This window comes from Argopecten irradians, chromosome 1, assembly GCF_041381155.1.
Source record: "Argopecten irradians isolate NY chromosome 1, Ai_NY, whole genome shotgun sequence".
Classification (NCBI taxonomy): Eukaryota; Metazoa; Mollusca; class Bivalvia; order Pectinida; family Pectinidae; genus Argopecten; species Argopecten irradians.
In genome coordinates, this window is record NC_091134.1 from 12,088,439 (window position 1) to 12,106,966 (window position 18,528).

General features: G+C 38.0%; 1 pseudogene; it reads left to right on the plus strand.

The window, feature by feature from the left end:
* The window catches only part of LOC138317697 (polyamine-transporting ATPase 13A3-like), a 69,260-nt pseudogene that overhangs the window by 26,681 nt on the left and 24,051 nt on the right, over positions 1–18,528 (plus strand).

An 18,528-nucleotide genomic window follows, 5' to 3' on the forward strand; every position in this document is an offset into this window, starting at 1 on the left:
GCAAACAAATGACGTCACAATCAATGCCTACCCTCAAGGGCAGATTACTCTGTAATGTGCAAATGTAGAATATATATATATATCAGATGTATACAAGTTAAACTTTATGGCCTTTATGTTTGTGAGTTAGCCACCTGAGCTACTACACATCTCAGAATGAACTTTCTTATTAGATACTAGACATGGTAACAGTATTTGATTTAATGTATTGCAATAATAATTGAAAGATGATTATGTACAAATATAATTTATTTAGCTCACCAGGCCGAAAGGGCTGGTGAGCTTATGTCATTGTGCTTTATCCGTCCGTCAACATATCCTTTAAATCACTACTAGTCATAGAGTTCTACATGGATTGTAGCCAAATTTTGCCAGAAACATCATCTGGGGAAGTAGAATAGAGTTTGTATAAATGTTGGCTCTGACCCCAGGGGCAGGAGAAGAGGGGCCCAATATAGAAATAGAAGTAAGTCCTTTAAATCACTGCTAGTCATAGAGCTCTACATGGATTGTAACCAAATATGGCCAGAAATGAAACATCATTTAGGGAAAAGGGAATAGAATTTGTATAAATTTTGGCTCTGACTCAGTTCAGCAGAAAGAGTCAGGGCCCAATAGGAAAATTAGAAGTTAATATTTAAATCCCTTTAGAAAAGGAACAATGAACCCGTATTTACTTTAAGTGACGTTACAATTCAGCCAGGTGAGCGATTCAGGCCCTTTGGGCCTCTTGTTTTGTGTAATATTGATATCTTCATGATTTGTTGTCAACATAAGTCTGTGATTAGTTCTGATGATTATATGTGCACAAGCTTTGCCTCTAAGAGTCAAACATGATTAAGAACTGATCATGACTGGATTTATTTGGCTACTTTGCATATTTAATTTATTTTTCTACATACCTTGGCTACATATCCATGCCAAGGGCAGAACCACTGGTATATATATGTTATTCTCTCCGATTTACAGATGCAGCGAGCATTGCGTAATACCATTCAATCATCAACCATAGTAACAGTTTTCCGTGGTGATAATGAACGTAAGTGAAGCATTTCCATTTATTTACAACAAATAGTATCTATACAATAAGACTCTACAATGATCAGGCATATTTAGATTGCGGCCAATCAGCCATTCCTGTTGTTTTGGTAACAATTTCTTTGGGTCAGGATCATCTATAATCAACATGTAATTTTTTGAACTATTCTCAAGTTGTACCAGTGAAATTTAGCTGAAACCTGCGTGAAATGATCCTGACATGGTCCCGACCATCTGTTGTTATTTTTCTTGTCAATCCAAAATCCAAGAGGGCCGCCACAGCTGCTATCTTGAACACACATTTTGTACTTCTTCTTATATTCTATCGAAGTAATTTAGCTGAAATGTACCTTAAATGATCCAGATATTGGTTCTGACCTGACCAAGTGTTGTTATTTTTTGGGTCGTTTCCAAATCCAAGATGACCACTATGGCACCATGAATTTTTTATAAGACTTTTGCTTAGATTGTCAGATGACCCATTGGGCCTCTTGTTCCTATGAATGACCTTGACCTTCATTCAATGTCACACAGGTTAAACATGCTACAATCTTTGGTCATAAATGGGAGCAGGGGAACAGAATTTGTATAAATCTTGTCTCCGACACCCCCCCCCCTCCCCTCGCTATTAGTCATATAATATCTTTAATATCCTTGAGAAAATAAACAATGCCCGTATATTCAGAACATATCTTGACATAAGATCCCATGTGAGTGATTCAAGCCCTATGAGCCATCCATGCCATCAGAAGTGATTTGCTTAAGTTTTATAACTTGTTTTGCAATTGATGTAAAATAACCCACTGATTTGAATTTGGTTGGTAGAATGGGGCCAAGATTTACAATTGTACAAATGGTTGGGCGGACCCACTGGGGGCCTTAATTATAAAGGGATGGAGCCAAACGGGTGTTCTCTGAAAGTTATAAATGGATTTAAAGCATCCAATGAGATGACTTAATTGATAGAATATTGATTTGTTTACAGCAAGTAATATCCAATCAGAAGATCTTATTCCTGGGGATGTCATTGAGATCCCACGCCATGGATGTATTATGCAATGTGACGCTGTCCTCGTTGCTGGTAATTGTATAGTTGATGAGAGTATGCTTACAGGTAAGTTTTACCTTTGTCATTTTTGATTACCTATAGAATATGTATCTATGTACAAGGTAATAAAATCGATTGGTTTAAAATGGAGTGAAATATATATTAGCATTTAGGAATGCAATAAATAACTGCACAACTTTCTGTGAAAATGTATATCCTTATTTTTTGTGCATTTATATCTGAATCCAAAATGTAGTGTAATTTATACATAAATAAAGGCAGGAAATTTAAAAAAGATTAAATATATGATTAAATGAAATAGCTATTGGGAACAGGTCCTTCATGTACACACAATTGTTGTCTACCTATTTCAGCCATTAAAGCCCAATTGGAAGCAATCATATTGTATTTGCAAACTAAGAAATTGAATGAACAAAGTACTCAAGGTATTTCATCTCCGGAAAATATATATTTTATTTGTGTTTTCAGGAGAGAGTGTTCCAGTTACTAAGACGCCTCTCCCCAACCCGAGGTTGGTTAAACCTGGGGATCAGTTAACAACGACATTTGATGTCAAGGAGCATGCGCGGCATGTTTTATTTTGTGGCACACATATCATACAGACACGTTACTACGGTAACAAGAGAGTTCGTGCAGTGGTGGTTAGAACAGGTATAATAGAGTCTAATCAATGATATTTCATATGCGAGCACTGGTAATATTTTCTCAAACTGGAGAATTGCATAGCATCAGTAAATGTGTATAAAGCATATTAAAATTATTTGCATCCTTGGCATTGCTTAAGTTGCATTAAAGGGACATGAGCCTAAATAAACCTTGAAAGTTTGGGTAAAGTACGTATTGATGACATGCCAGATACCTTACTAAATAATGTATTACAATTAAGTTGCACCTAAATGGAAGGCGATTTAGAAAGGAAGTAAATATAAATGGATTGCAGAAATGCAAGAGACAGGAGCAACTTACCGCTTTATAGGTGCATCATCCGATGTACATGTATCGTTAAGATAAGAACCTCCCTTCGCGGTGCCCTGTCGAAATGAAAACTTTTTTTTTTGAGTTTTGTGTTATATCATTGTTAGGGGTGAAACGGTATACTGCGGTGTAGTAGAACCGCAGTATTACGAGCTCGGTTTGGTACAGGGTATTGTTAACACAAAGTACAGTACATGCACCGTGGGTGGAAAAGTTTTCTATGGATGTCTTTTTCACTGTACGCCGGTTACACAAGTCCGATAACAACGAGTCTCTGATTCACTTCATATGTCAACAGTAAATTTTGCAACTTTTTTGTTTATTTTAGCCTCGTTTTTGACCAGCTTCCTTTTGTGTTCCAAAAATAGAATAAGATGGTCTGTTTTTAAAATATTTGGGGTTGGTATTCCCCACGTTTTCCTGGCGTTTTAGATAACCAATAATGGAACGAAACCATGTATAAACATCTGAAAATCATATCTAAAACTACAAAACAACTTATTGTGGGTTCATGTCCCTTTAAAATAAAAATTGAATGAGTTTGTTACTTGCATATCTTTAACAATATTTGTGTCTATTAATTTGAAAATTCTTCTTGAAGTTGTGTTTAGTTCAATCTGTTAATGTAGATGATTAAACACCAAATCAAAATTCAAATGCAGCACAATTTTTCAGGTTAAAGGTAAAAATATACTAATAAATAAATTTTATGTGATTTCTGTTCTCTCTAGGTTTTTCTACAGCCAAAGGTGAACTGGTACGCTCAATCCTTTACCCTAAACCTGTTGACTTCAAGTTTGAGCGAGACACCTATATCTTTGTAGGAGTACTGGCACTGATTGCAGCTTTGGGCTTCATATATACCATTATATTAGAGGTGGGAAATTCATTTATGTGATTTTATTACATTACGCTCAACACATTTTGAACTCGAAATTATTCAAAATATTGCTTGCTGTAGTTTGTGTGTAAAGGTACTATAAACCAAATTCTTTTGCGGTTACTAAATTCAAAATATTTTCGTGGTTATTAAGTTTCCTGGATTTAAAATGGGATGGAAATACCTTTGAGATTATTTGGGAAAGAATTATGGAAGATATTAATTTGTGGAGATCAACTTTTGCAAATTTACCTTGATTGTGAAAAATCATGAAATAAATTGCACGCAAAAGTTAATTTGTTTACAGTATCTCAATTTTTAGCTCACCTGGCCCGAAGTGCTGGTGAGCTTATGTCATGGTGCTGCGTCTGTCCGCCGTCCGTCTTCCGTACTTCAACCTTTCCTTTAAACGGTTACCAATCATGGAGTTCTGCATGGATTGTAACCAAATTTGGCCAGAAGCATCCTTGGGGGAAGGGGAACAGAGTTGGTATGAATTTTGGCTCTGACCCCTGGGGGCAGGAGGGACAGGGCCCAATAGGGGAAATAGAGGTAAATCTTTTAAATCGCTACTTTTCATAGAGTTTTACATGGATTGTAACAAAATTTGGCCAGAAACATCCTTGGGGAAAGAGAAATAGTTTGTATAAATTTTAGCTCTGATCCTCCAGGGGCAGGAGGGGCGGGGCAAAATAGGTAAAATGAAGGTAAATCCTTTAAATCGTTACTGGTCATAGAGTTTTTCATGGACTGTAACCAAATTTGACCAGAAACATCCTTGGTGGAAAGGGAATAGAGTTTGTATAAATGTTTGCTCGGACACCCAGGGGCAGGAGGGGTAGGGCTCAATAGGGAAAATAGAGGTAAATTATTTAAATTGCTACTAGTCTAAGAGTTCTGCATGGATCACAACCAATTTTGGCCAGAAACATCCTTGATGTGTTGTAGATAAGGACCACTATATCTGTTTGATGTGTTGTGGAGTTGTACCACTATATCTCTTTGATGTGTTGTAGATAAGGATGACTATATCTGTTTGATATGTTGTAGAGTTGGCCCACTATATCTGTTTGATGTGTTGTAGATAAGGATGACTATATCTGTTTGATATGTTGTAGAGTTGGCCCACTATATCTGTTTGATGTGTTGTAGATAAGGACGACTATATCTGTTTGATGTGTTGTAGATGTGGACCACTAAACCTGTTTGATATGTTGCAGATCCAGCACGGTGAAGATGGACAGGATATTGCCCTCCACTCCCTCGACATCATCACTATCACTGTTCCACCAGCACTCCCTGCTGCCCTCACAGTGGGTATCATCTTTGCTCAGCGTAGATTAAAATCTCACAGTATCTACTGCATCAGTCCGCGGGCCATCAACATTGCTGGGAGTCTGAACGCAGTCTGTTTTGACAAGGTAGATTAAAGTAACATATCACTGGGGAAATGCTCTTTATTTTGGAGATAGTCTTTTGTCTGTCATCGTCCGTTTTGTGCCGTTAGTTGTGTGCTGTCTGTTGACTTTTCCTTGTGGACATAACTTGAATAAATATTCATCAAGCTTTCAAATGAAACTTTGTATGCAGACTTATATTTGAATGTATTGGATGAATTAAAAGATTGGACTTAATCAACAATAGCTTACAGAGTTATTGCCCTTTGCATCCCCTAGGGATCTGTGGAGCAGGGCCAAAAAGGTCAATTTGGCTATTTTCATATAAACAACTTCTCTGATACTAAGTATGGCATTGCACTCATAATGCAATGGTAGCATCCTTATAGGGTGGGTATTCAAAAATGTACAAATGGTGGGGCTGACCCCTGGGGGCCCAAGGGGTGTGGCCAAAAGGGGTCAATTTGGCTATTTTCATATAATCAGACTTCTTCTCTGATACTAAACATGGGATAGCACTCATAATGCAATGGTAGCATCCTTATAGGGTAGGAATTCAAAATTGTACAAATCGTGGGGCTAACCCCTTGGGGCCTGAGGGGTGGGGCCAAAAGGGGTCAATTTAGGGACTGTCATGTAAACAACTTCTTCTTTCAAACTTAGCATTGAATGACATCATAGTCATATGGTATTGATAACATCATTATGTGGTTGGGATTCAGAATTAAATAAGTAAAAAATTAATATCATGGCACGGCTTCCGCCGTCTGTCCATCGTCCATCCGTCCGTCCGTCAAGATTTACTTTTAAACTCTACTAGTCATAGAGTTCTGCATGGATTCTAACCAAATTTGGCCAGAAACATTCTTAGGGGAAGGGAAACAGAGTCTGTATAAATTTTAGCTCTGACCCCCTGGAGGCAGGAGGAACAGGGCCCAATAGGGGATATTCTGGCCAGGATCCGGAGCTTATGTCATGGCGCTGCGTCCATCGTCCGTCTGTCAACACTTGCTTTAAATCGCTACTAGTCATAGAGTTCTGCATGGAATGTAACCAAATTTTACCAGAAACATCCTTGAGGGAAGGGAAATAGAGTTTGTATAAATTTTGGCTCTAACCCTGAGGAGGCAAGAGGGGTGGGGCCTAAAAAGGGAGATAGAGGTAAATCCTTTAAATCGCTACTCGCTTAATAATCCTTCATCCATTTCAGACTGGTACCCTGACAGAGGATGGACTCATGATGCAGGGTGTTGTACCCTCACAAGATGCCTGGTAAGTACAGTAAGTCATGATAAAGGGTGTTGTACTCTCACAAGATGCCTGGTAAGTACAGTAAGTCATGATGAAGGGTGTCATACACTCCTAAGATGCCTGGTAAGTTGTACCCTCACAAGACGCCTGGTAAGTACAGTAAGTCATGATGGAGGGTGTTGTACCCTCACAAGATGCCTGGTAAGTACAGTAAGTCATGATGGAGGGTGTTGTACCCTCACAAGATGCCTGGTAAGTAAGTCATGATGCAGGGTGTTGTACCCTCACAAGATGCCTGGTAAGTACAGTTAGTCATGATGGAGGTTGTAATACTCTCACTAGATTGCAGGTTTTGATAGGGCCGTAATGTTGAGCATACAGTAAAACCCCTATAACTCGAACAGCAGGGGACCAGGTCAATAGTTCGAGGAATACAGGGGTGTTCGACTCATCCGAGCTAAGTTTGTCACGATTGACCGTCAAAATGTCCGGTCTCAAACTATGAAAAACAATGCATGGCAATGACATTTTAATTACCCTTTTACCTTCAGAAAATAGCTTACCTGGCCAATTACAATAGCTCCTTCAAATCTATTAGGCCTCTTTGACACACAAGTTCTAAAATAGGTTATCCCAAGGATTCACCTAACAGGGGAACCACTTCCTGTATGTCACTTCCTGTTTGGCCAAACACCTGTTTGATGAATTCATAGGTAAATACTATGCATTAGATGAAACAGGGACATATTTCTGTTCGAGGAATGAGGGGTATTTGACGAATAGCTGTTTGAGCTATACAGGATTTTGTTACATAGATTATATAGGGACATGGTCGGGACGGTACGACCAGTTCAACGAATAAAGTGTATTCGAGGAATCCCGGTTTGAGTTAGAGGGATTATACTGAATTGCATTTTTGGAACTATTGGTCAAGAAGGTAGGCAGACATTTTGGATTTTGATAATCGACTGTGTTTAACTTACTGCTAATTCTAACAAAGGACTGAGGGAAATTACTGAAATTTCTTACGTTGTTTATAGTTTAAATTTGAAAAGCAAAAATAAGATCCCTCTTTCCATTGTCCAATATCTGCATATATCATTCTTTGGTGGGTGCCAGTACTCCTCTGGGGTCTTTTATTCCTGTGTAGCTTTTGATTATGAACAAAATGATATGTTAATCTTATCTAAGGACCACTTTTTAGCCCACCTGCATCATCAGATGGTAGGCTATTCAAATCGCCTTTCATCCTTGGTCCATGGTCCGTCCTTCCTTCCGTCTGTCCCTCCTTCCTTGCATCCGTTATTTCTCATTGTTATTGTTTCACTTTTGTTTTTTTTTTCTTTTTTCTAGCTTCCACGATGAGATTAGGGATATGTCGGATGTTTCCAAGGGACAATTACTTGCGTGTATGGCAACATGTCACTCCCTCACAAAGATTGATGGCAGGCTTAGTGGTGATCCCCTAGACCTCATCATGTTCTCTTCTGTCGGCTGGGTAAGGTTTGATCTTGTTTTCTCCCATACTTCACAGGGATATCCCGTGGTTGCTAGGGAAAAGATATCTCTATCTTACACAGGGGGGGTGTAAGACAGCTCACACACGCTAGACAATAACGTGACGTCATCAATACATGCGGTGTAACTGTGGCGCGCATTGTAGATGACATCATCAATTTTGATACATAACGACGTTCCTGCTATAATAACCCGACGAAAAAGCTGGAAACCAAGTGGAATTTCATCATTTTTTCTACTAAGCATGAGTGAAAAAGAATTAAACATGGGTCTGTGAAGTGGACAGGGATATCCCAACCCTCCTGAAAGATTTTGGCCGTCAACCCTTGGCAAGCCTCGGGTTGACTGGCCAAAATCTTTCATTGGGTTGAGATATCCCTGTCTACTTCACAGACCCATGTAAGATCCTATTAATCCTCTGTCGACTTGGTAAGGTTTGATCGTGTTTTTGTCTGTCGACTGGGTAACGTTTGATCATGAAATGAAAAGAGGCTGAAGAAAAGACAAAATTATTGCAAATCTATACAGTTTTGTGTAGTTTTGGTCTTTATTTATGCCTTGCCAACTGAAATTGAGGCCTCAAAAAGGGTGAGGGGCACTTAAAGAAACATGAGCGCTTTTTAGGTCGAATGTAGTAAGTTAATTAAAGTAATATTTTATCATATATAATCATTAATATATAACTATAAATACATGCTGAATTATATATACATATGTATACCTAGTATATATTATACATTTACTTATATACTTTCACCTCTTGCAACCTACACAGATACAAGTGTAGATAGTTACATACAATGAAAAGAAAGAGATAGAATTTCATATTATCAAGTTTTAATAGCCATCATAATGTTAGGTTTTATTTTAAAAACTATCATATTGTCATGTTTTATTTTAATAACTGTTATATTGTCATATTTTTAAAAACATGAACACCTAAAACATTGTGATGAATATGAGGCCATTGTTAATAGGATCTAGAAGAGCCGGGCCTGGAGGAGTCGAGTAGGTTTGATATGATGGTACCTACCATTGTGTATCCTTCCAAGTCACCTGATGTTGTCAAGGAAACCATAGACTTTGCTGATAAGGTAAATACTTAGGTATTAGTGATATATACTTACCCACAGAGGTAAATACTTAGGTATTAGTAATATGTACTTACCCACAGAGGTAAATACTTAGGTATTAGTAATATGTACTTACCCACAGAGGTAAATATTTAGGTATTGGTGATATGTACTTACCCACAGAGGTAAATACTTAGGTATTGGTGATATATACTTACCCACAGAGGTAAATACTTAGGTATTAGTAATATGTACTTACCCACAGAGGTAAATACTTAGGTATTAGTGATATGTACTTATACACAGAGGTAAATACTTAGGTATTAGTAATATGTACTTACCGACAGAGGTAAATACTTAGGTATTAGTGATATATACTTACCCACAGAGGTAAATACTTAGGTATTAGTGATATGTACTTACCCACACAGGTGAATACTTAGGTATTAGTGATATGTACTTACCCACACAGGTGAATACTTAGGTATTAGTGATATGTACTTACCCACACAGGTGAATACTTAGGTATTAGTGATATGTACTTACCCACACAGGTGAATACTTAGGTATTAGTGATATGTACTTACCCACAGAGCTAAATACTTAGGTATTAGTGATTTGTACTTACCCACAGAGGTAAATACTAAGGTATTAGTGATATGTACTTACCCACAGAGCTAAATACTTAGGTATTAGTGATATGTACTTACCCACAGAGGTAAATACTAAGGTATTAGTGATATGTACTTACCCACACAGGTAAATACTTAGGTATCAGTGATATGTACTTACCCACAGAGGTAAATACTTAGGTATTAGTGATTTGTACTTATCCACACAGGTAAATACTTAGGTATTAGTGATTTGTACTTATCCACACAGGTAAATACTTAGGTATTGGTAATATGTACTTATCCACACAGGTAAATACTTAGGTATTGGTGATATGTACTTACCCACAGAGGTAAATACTTAGGTATTAGTAATATGTACTTACCCACAGAGGTAAATACTTAGGTATCAGTAATATGTACTTACCCACAGAGGTAAATACTTAGGTATTAGTAATATGTACTTACCCACAGAGGTAAATACTTAGGTATTAGTGATATATACTTACCCACAGAGGTAAATACTTAGGTATTGGTAATATGTACTTACCCACAGAGGTAAATACTTAGGTATTAGTGATATGTACTTACCCACAGAGGTAAATACTTAGGTATTGGTGATATATACTTACCCACAGAGGTAAATACTTAGGTATTGGTAATATGTACTTACCCACAGAGCTAAATACTTAGGTATTAGTGATATGTACTTACCCACAGAGGTAAATACTTAGGTATTGGTGATATGTACTTACCCACAGAGGTAAATACTTAGGTATTGGTGATATATACTTACCCACAGAGGTAAATACTTAGGTATTAGTAATATGTACTTACCCACAGAGGTAAATACTTAGGTATTAGTGATATGTACTTACCCACAGAGCTAAATACTTAGGTATTAGTGATTTGTACTTACCCACAGAGGTAAATACTTAGGTATTGGTGATATATACTTACCCACAGAGGTAAATACTTAGGTATTGGTGATATATACTTACCCACAGAGGTAAATACTTAGGTATTGGTAATATGTACTTACCCACAGAGGTAAATACTTAAGGTATTAGTGATATGAACTTACCCACAGAGCTAAATACTTAGGTATTAGTGATTTGTACTTACCCACAGAGGTAAATACTTAGGTATTGGTGATATATACTTACCCACAGAGGTAAATACTTAGGTATTGGTAATATGTACTTACCCACAGAGGTAAATACTAAGGTATTAGTGATATGTACTTACCCACAGAGCTAAATACTTAGGTATTAGTGATATTTGTACTTACCCACAGAGGTAAATACTTAGGTATTGGTGATATATACTTACCCACAGAGGTAAATACTTAGGTATTGGTGATATATACTTACCCACAGAGGTAAATACTAAGGTATTAGTGATATGTACTTACCCACAGAGGTAAATACTAAGGTATTAGTGATATGTACTTACCCACAGAGGTAAATACTTAGGTATTAGTGATTTGTACTTACCCACAGAGGTAAATACTTAGGTATTAGTGATATGTACTTACCCACAGAGGTAAATACTTAGGTATTAGTGATATGTACTTACCCACAGAGATAAATACTTAGGTATTAGTGATATGTACTTACCCACACAGGTGAATACTTAGGTATTAGTGATATGTACTTACCCACACAGGTGAATACTTAGGTATTAGTGATATGTACTTACCCACACAGGTGAATACTTAGGGTATTAGTAATACTTAGGTATTAGTGATTTGTACTTATCCACACAGGTAAATACTTAGGTATTAGTGATTTGTACTTATCCACACAGGTAAATACTTAGGTATTGGTAATATGTACTTATCCACACAGGTAAATACTTAGGTATTGGTGATATGTACTTACCCACAGAGCTAAATACTTAGGTATTAGTAATATGTACTTACCCACAGAGGTAAATACTTAGGTATCAGTAATATGTACTTACCCACAGAGGTAAATACTTAGGTATTAGTAATATGTACTTACCCACAGAGGTAAATACTTAGGTATTAGTAATATGTACTTACCCACACAGGTGAATACTTAGGTATTCATGATATGTACTTTACACACAGAGGTAAATACTTAGGTATTGGTGATATGTACTTACCCACAGAGGTAAATACTTAGGTATTAGTGATATGTACTTACCCACAGAGGTAAATACTTAGGTATTAGTGATATGTACTTACCCACAGAGGTAAATACTTAGGTATTAGTGATATGTACTTACCCACAGAGGTAAATACTTAGGTATTAGTGATATGTACTTACCCACAGAGGTAAATACTTAGGTATTATGGTAATATGTACTTACCCACAGAGCTAAATACTTAGGTATTAGTGATATGTACTTACCCACAGAGGTAAATACTTAGGTATTGGTGATATGTACTTACCCACAGAGGTAAATACTTAGGTATTAGTGATATGTACTTACCCACAGAGGTAAATACTTAGGTATTAGTAATATGTACTTACCCACAGAGGTAAATACTTAGGTATTAGTGATATGTACTTACCCACAGAGCTAAATACTTAGGTATTAGTGATTTGTACTTACCCACAGAGGTAAATACTTAGGTATTGGTGATATATACTTACCCACAGAGGTAAATACTTAGGTATTGGTAATATTTACTTACCCACAGAGGTAAATACTAAGGTATTAGTGATATGTACTTACCCACAGAGCTAAATACTTAGGTATTAGTGATTTGTACTTACCCACAGAGGTAAATACTTAGGTATTGGTGATATATACTTACCCACAGAGGTAAATACTTAGGTATTGGTAATATGTACTTACCCACAGAGGTAAATACTAAGGTATTAGTGATATGTACTTACCCACAGAGCTAAATACTTAGGTATTAGTGATTTGTACTTACCCACAGAGGTAAATACTTAGGTATTGGTGATATATACTTACCCACAGAGGTAAATACTTAGGTATTGGTAATATGTACTTACCCACAGAGGTAAATACTAAGGTATTAGTGATATGTACTTACCCACAGAGGTAAATACTTAGGTATTAGTGATATGTACTTACTCACAGAGGTAAATACTAAGGTATTAGTGATATGTACTTACCCACAGAGGTAAATACTTAGGTATTAGTGATTTGTACTTACCCACACAGATAAATACTTAGGTATTAGTGATATGTACTTACTCCCAGAGGTAAATACTTAGGTATTAGTGATATGTACTTATACCCACACAGGTAAATACTTAGGTATTAGTGATATGTACTTACACACAGAGGTAAAATACTTAGGTATTGGTAAATATGTACTTACTCCACAGAGGTAAATACTTAAGGTATTAGTGATATGTACTTCTTACCCACAGAGGTAAATACTTAGGTATTAGTGATATGTACTTACTCTACACAGAGGTAAATACTTAAGGTATTAGTGATATTGTACTTATCCCCACAGGTAAATACTTAGGTATTATGATTTGTACTTACCAAAACAAAGATAAATACTTAGGTATTAGTGATATGTACTTTACTCCAGAGTAAAGAATACTTAGGTAACCTGTGCATACTTACGAGTTCACAGTTTACATACTGTAGGTATTAGTGACATGCCATTACACACAGAGTAGGAATACTTAAGGTATTACTGTAACAGTACTTACCTCTGTTGCTCCAGAGACCACTGTTTACCTCTGTTGCTCCAGAGAACCACTGTTTACCTCTGTTGCTCCAGAGACCACTGTTTACCTCCACTGTTTACCTCCGTTGCTCCAGAGACCACTGTTTACCTCCGTTGCTCCAGAGACCACTGTTTACCTCCGTTGCTCCAGAGACCACTGTTTACCTCCGTTGCTCCAGAGACCACTGTTTACCTCTGTTACTCCAGAGACCACTGTTTACCTCTGTTGCTCCAGAGACCACTGTTTACCTCTGTTGCTCAAGTGACCACTGTTTACCTCTGTTGCTCCAGAGATCACTGTTTACCTCTGTTGCCCACATAGAGAGTTCCAGAGATCATTGTTTACCATTGTTGACCACATAGAGAGCTCCAGAGATCATTGTTTACCTCTTTTGACCACATAGAGTGCTCCAGAGATCACTGTTTACCTCTGTTGACCACATAGAGAGCTCCAGAGATCATTGTTTACCTCTGTCGTGGAGAAACAGATAGATGACCCTGGATAGAGAAACACAGCTGTATACCAAAACGAAAACCTTAGAAAGCTCTTTATTTTGACAGCTGGACCCACACCCAAGAAGGAGAGGTATCCTGCGCCAGTTTCAATCAGTTACGTTTACACGCGCATGTCTGTTATTGTTCGACAGCTCCAGTTACAAAGTTTGAACTGTTACTGCCAGGAGCTCCTGAGATGTTTAGGTCTCTGCGACCAACAACAGGTAAGATTTATATGTTTACCTCTGTAAACCACATAGAGAGCTTCAAGATCCAATGTTTTACCTCTGTTGCTCACAGACCATGAATTTAGAGTTGCTCCAGAGATGTTTACCTCTGTTGCTCCAATCACTGTTTACCTCTGTTGCTCCACGAGTCCACTGGGGACCTCAGTTGCTCAGATTGTTTACCTCTGTCATTGTTCCAGAGATCATTGTTTTTGTTGACCACATAGAGAGCTCCAGAGATCATCACTGTTTACCTCTGTTGACCACATAGAGAGCTCCAGAGATCACTGTTTACCTCTGTTGACCACATAAGAGAGCTCCAGAGATCATTGTTTACCTCTGTTGACCACATAGAGAGCTCCAGAGATCACTGTTTACCTCTGTTGACCACATAGAGGCTCCAGAGATCATTGTTTACCTCTGTCGACAACATAAGAGAGTTCCAGAGATCATTGTTTACCTCTGTCGACAACATAAGAGAGTTCCAGAGATCATTGTTTACCTCTGTCGACAACATAAGAGAGTTCCAGAGATCATTGTTTACCATTGTTGACCACATAGAGAGCTCCAGAGATCATTGTTTACCTCTGTTGACCACATAGAGAGCTCCAGAGATCACTGTTTACCTCTGTTGACCACATAGAGAGCTCCAGAGATCATTGTTTACCTCTGTCGACAACATAAGAGAGCTCCAGAGATCATTGTTTACCTCTGTTGACACATAGAGAGCTCCAGAGATCTGTTTACCTCTGTTGACCACATAGAGAGCTCCAGAGATCATTGTTTACCTCTGTTGACCACATAGAGAGCTCCAGAGATCATTGTTTACCTCTGTTGACCACATAGAGAGCTCCAGAGATCACTGTTTACCTCTGTTGACCACATAGAGAGCTCCAGAGATCACTGTTTACCTCTGTTGACCACATAGAGAGCTCCAGAGACCACTGTTTACCTCTGTTGACCACATAGAGAGCTCCAGAGATCACTGTTTACCTCTGTTGACCATCCCCATAGAGAGCTCCAGAGACCACTAATTACCTCTGTTGACCATTTAGAGAGCTCCAGAGATCATTGTGTATCTTTGTTGACCACATAGTGAGCTCTTGAGATCATTGTGTATCTCTGTTGATCCCATAGAGAGCTCCAGAGACCACTAATTATCTCTGTTGACCATTTAGAGAGCTCCAGAGATCATTGTGTATCTCTGTTGACCCATAGAGCTCCAGAGACCACTAATTACCTCTGTTGACCATTTAGAGAGCTCCAGAGATCATTGTGTATCTCTGTTGACCCCATAGAGCTCCAGAGATCACTGTTTACCTCTGTTGACCACATAAAGAGCTCTTGAAATACACAATGAAAAGAGGAATACCATAATTTTATCCTCTTCTTACAAAATCTTGGTGATTAGCAATGTCATGTCTTCTGTGTACCTCATCTCAAACAGGATCATTATAAAAACTAACATATAGTGTTTGGACAGTAAACAAAATGGTGTAAACAAAAAGCTCCAGACTAATTGAAAAAAGAAGAAGATATAATTGATAAACAGACTAATTTGGCAAAACTATTAAAAAATTAAAAAAAAGAGCAAGATTTGAAGCGTCTCTTCAAAAACGTGTATTGTCTCCTATTGTTCTGATTCTTACTTCTGTGTGAAATGCCAAATATCTAAACTATTGTTTAGCTAACAACGTTGTTAATTCAATGAAAGAACAATCAAGCCCTTGGCCAGGTTGTACACAGTGCCATATATGATCAGTAATGCAAAAGCAACATATAGCATCATAACGTATGAAGCAAGTAGAAATTGATAACCAAAAAGTAAAGGCATCCATGTCATATATGAAAACTATGGTATGTTTACCGACTTTGAAATATCCTTGTTTCTTTTCAGTGCCAGACGACTTCCTTAGTGTATTGTGCTCCTACACTCAACATGGCTACCGTGTGATCGCTTTGGCCTGGAAACCTCTCTCTTCTAAAATAAACTATGTCAAAATACAAAGAATGCAAAGGTGTGTATATTTCTTTTTAATTTTTAGCTCACCTGGCCCGAAGGGCCGGTGAGCTTATGTCATGGCGCGGCGTCCGTCGTCCGTCCGTCGTCGTCCGTCTGTCAACATTTCCTTTAAATCGCTACTAGTCATAGAGTTCTGCATGGATTGTACCCAAATTTGGCCACAAACATCCTTAGGGGAAGGGGAACAGAACTTGTATAACTTTTGGATCTGACCCCCCAGGGGCAGGAGGGGCGGGGCCCAATAGGGGAAATAGAGGTAAGTCCAATAAATCGCTACTTGTCCTAGAATTCTGCATTGATTATAACCAAATTTGGCCAGAAACATCCTTGGGGGGAGGGGAACAGAACCTGTGTATAAATTTTGGCTCTGACCCCCCCGGGGGCAGGAGGGGCAGGGCCCAATAGGGGAAATAGAGGTTAATCCTGTAAATCGCTACTTGTCCTAGAGTTATGCATGGATTGTAACCAAATTTGGCCAGAAATATCCTTGGGGGAAGGGGAACAGAAATTGCATAAAGTTTGCCTCTGACCCCCCGGGGGCAGGAGTGGCGGGGCCCAATAAGGGAAAAGGAGGTAAATCCTATAAGTCGCTACTTGTCCTAGAGTTCTGCATGGATTGTAACCAAATTTGGCCAGAAACATCCTTGGTGGAAATGAAACAGAACTTGTATAAATTTTGGCTCTGACTCCCCCGGGGGCAGGAGGGGTGGGGCCCAATATGGGAAATAGAGGTAAATCTGATAAATCGCTACTTGTCCTAGAGTTCTGCATGGATTGAAACCAAATGTGACCACAAACATCCATGGGGAAAGGGGAATAGAGTTTGTATAAATTTTGGCTCTGACACCTGGGGGCAGGAAGGGCAAGGCCCAATATGGGAAATAGCGGTAAATCCTATAACTTGCTACTAGTCATATAGTTCTGCTTGGATTTTAACCAAATTTGGCCCAGAAACATCCTAGGGGTTAACAGAATTTGTATAAATTTTGGCTTTGACCCCCTGGAGCAGAAAGAGTGGGGCACAATAGGGTAATTAGAGGTAAATATTCAAATTCCTTCAGAAAAAGAAACAATGAACCTGTATTCAGAACATTACTAGGCATCACAAACCAGGTGAGTGATACAGGCCTCTGGGCCTCTTGTTTTCTGGGCCATAATTGATATTTTAGTTGTGTAAAAGCAGATTTTACAAGTTGGCTTGACAGGGATTTGAAAGTTGTTTAGCGCTGATTCATGGCCATTAGACCATAGGTCACTTAACTGTCTTGTCACTGAATACTCGGGTATTAAATAAGTCTTTCAAATGACCTTTCACCTCTCAGCAGAATTGTAATGTTTGCTGTTTTCTTTTTCAGAGAACAAGTAGAGAAAGACTTGCTGTTTCTTGGTCTTCTCATTATGGAAAACAAATTAAAAAATGAAACCTCACCTGTCATTAGTCAACTGCGTGAGGCAAATATCCGCACCATCATGGTCACTGGTTTGTAAATCATGGTTTCCTTTTCACCCCTTACATGTTATATTTGTCCCATTAGAAGACAAAAGTGCTTAAAGTTTGAATTTATCTGAGTTTTATAAAAGAATGTCTTTATTATCGCTTTTTCTCAGAAATACTGGAGGGATCTACCTCAAATTTCATACGTAGATTCCCCTAGGACCTTAGTTGTGCGTATTGCTTTTTGGGACCAATAAGTTAACAAGATAGTAGACAGGCAGCCATCTTGGATTTTGATAGTTGAAAGGACAATATCCACTATTAGGCATATATGGCTCCAAATTGCAGCATTCCATGTATCAACTGGAAGTTATTTTTATGTAACACTGGATACATATGATTACAAAGTACATGCACCAAAATTGTGTATGACATCACACTTTTATATGATTATGTCATCAAAATAGGGGTTCTGCCATTTTACCCTAAAATAATGACAAAATGTATGATTTTGGACTGTTTTCACTGAAAATGAATATGAGCGCATGCATGTGCCATCATGAAATTTTTCAAGAATGTGTTTATCACCATAACACACATTTGGACAAAATTTTGTGATGGCACATGCATGCGCTCATACTTCTAATGAAGCATTTTTGCTGAAAAAGGTGGGCAAGTTAACAAAAAATGGCAGGATATTGGAATTTGGCCATATTTGTGATGTCATATTGCCAAAAATAATGTCAAGAATTTAGAAGGAGTATATTCTCACAATTAAACCCTTAAGATTTTGTTATTTCATTCTAAAATTATTTATTTTTTCTTTGTATGGATAACTAAAATTCAGT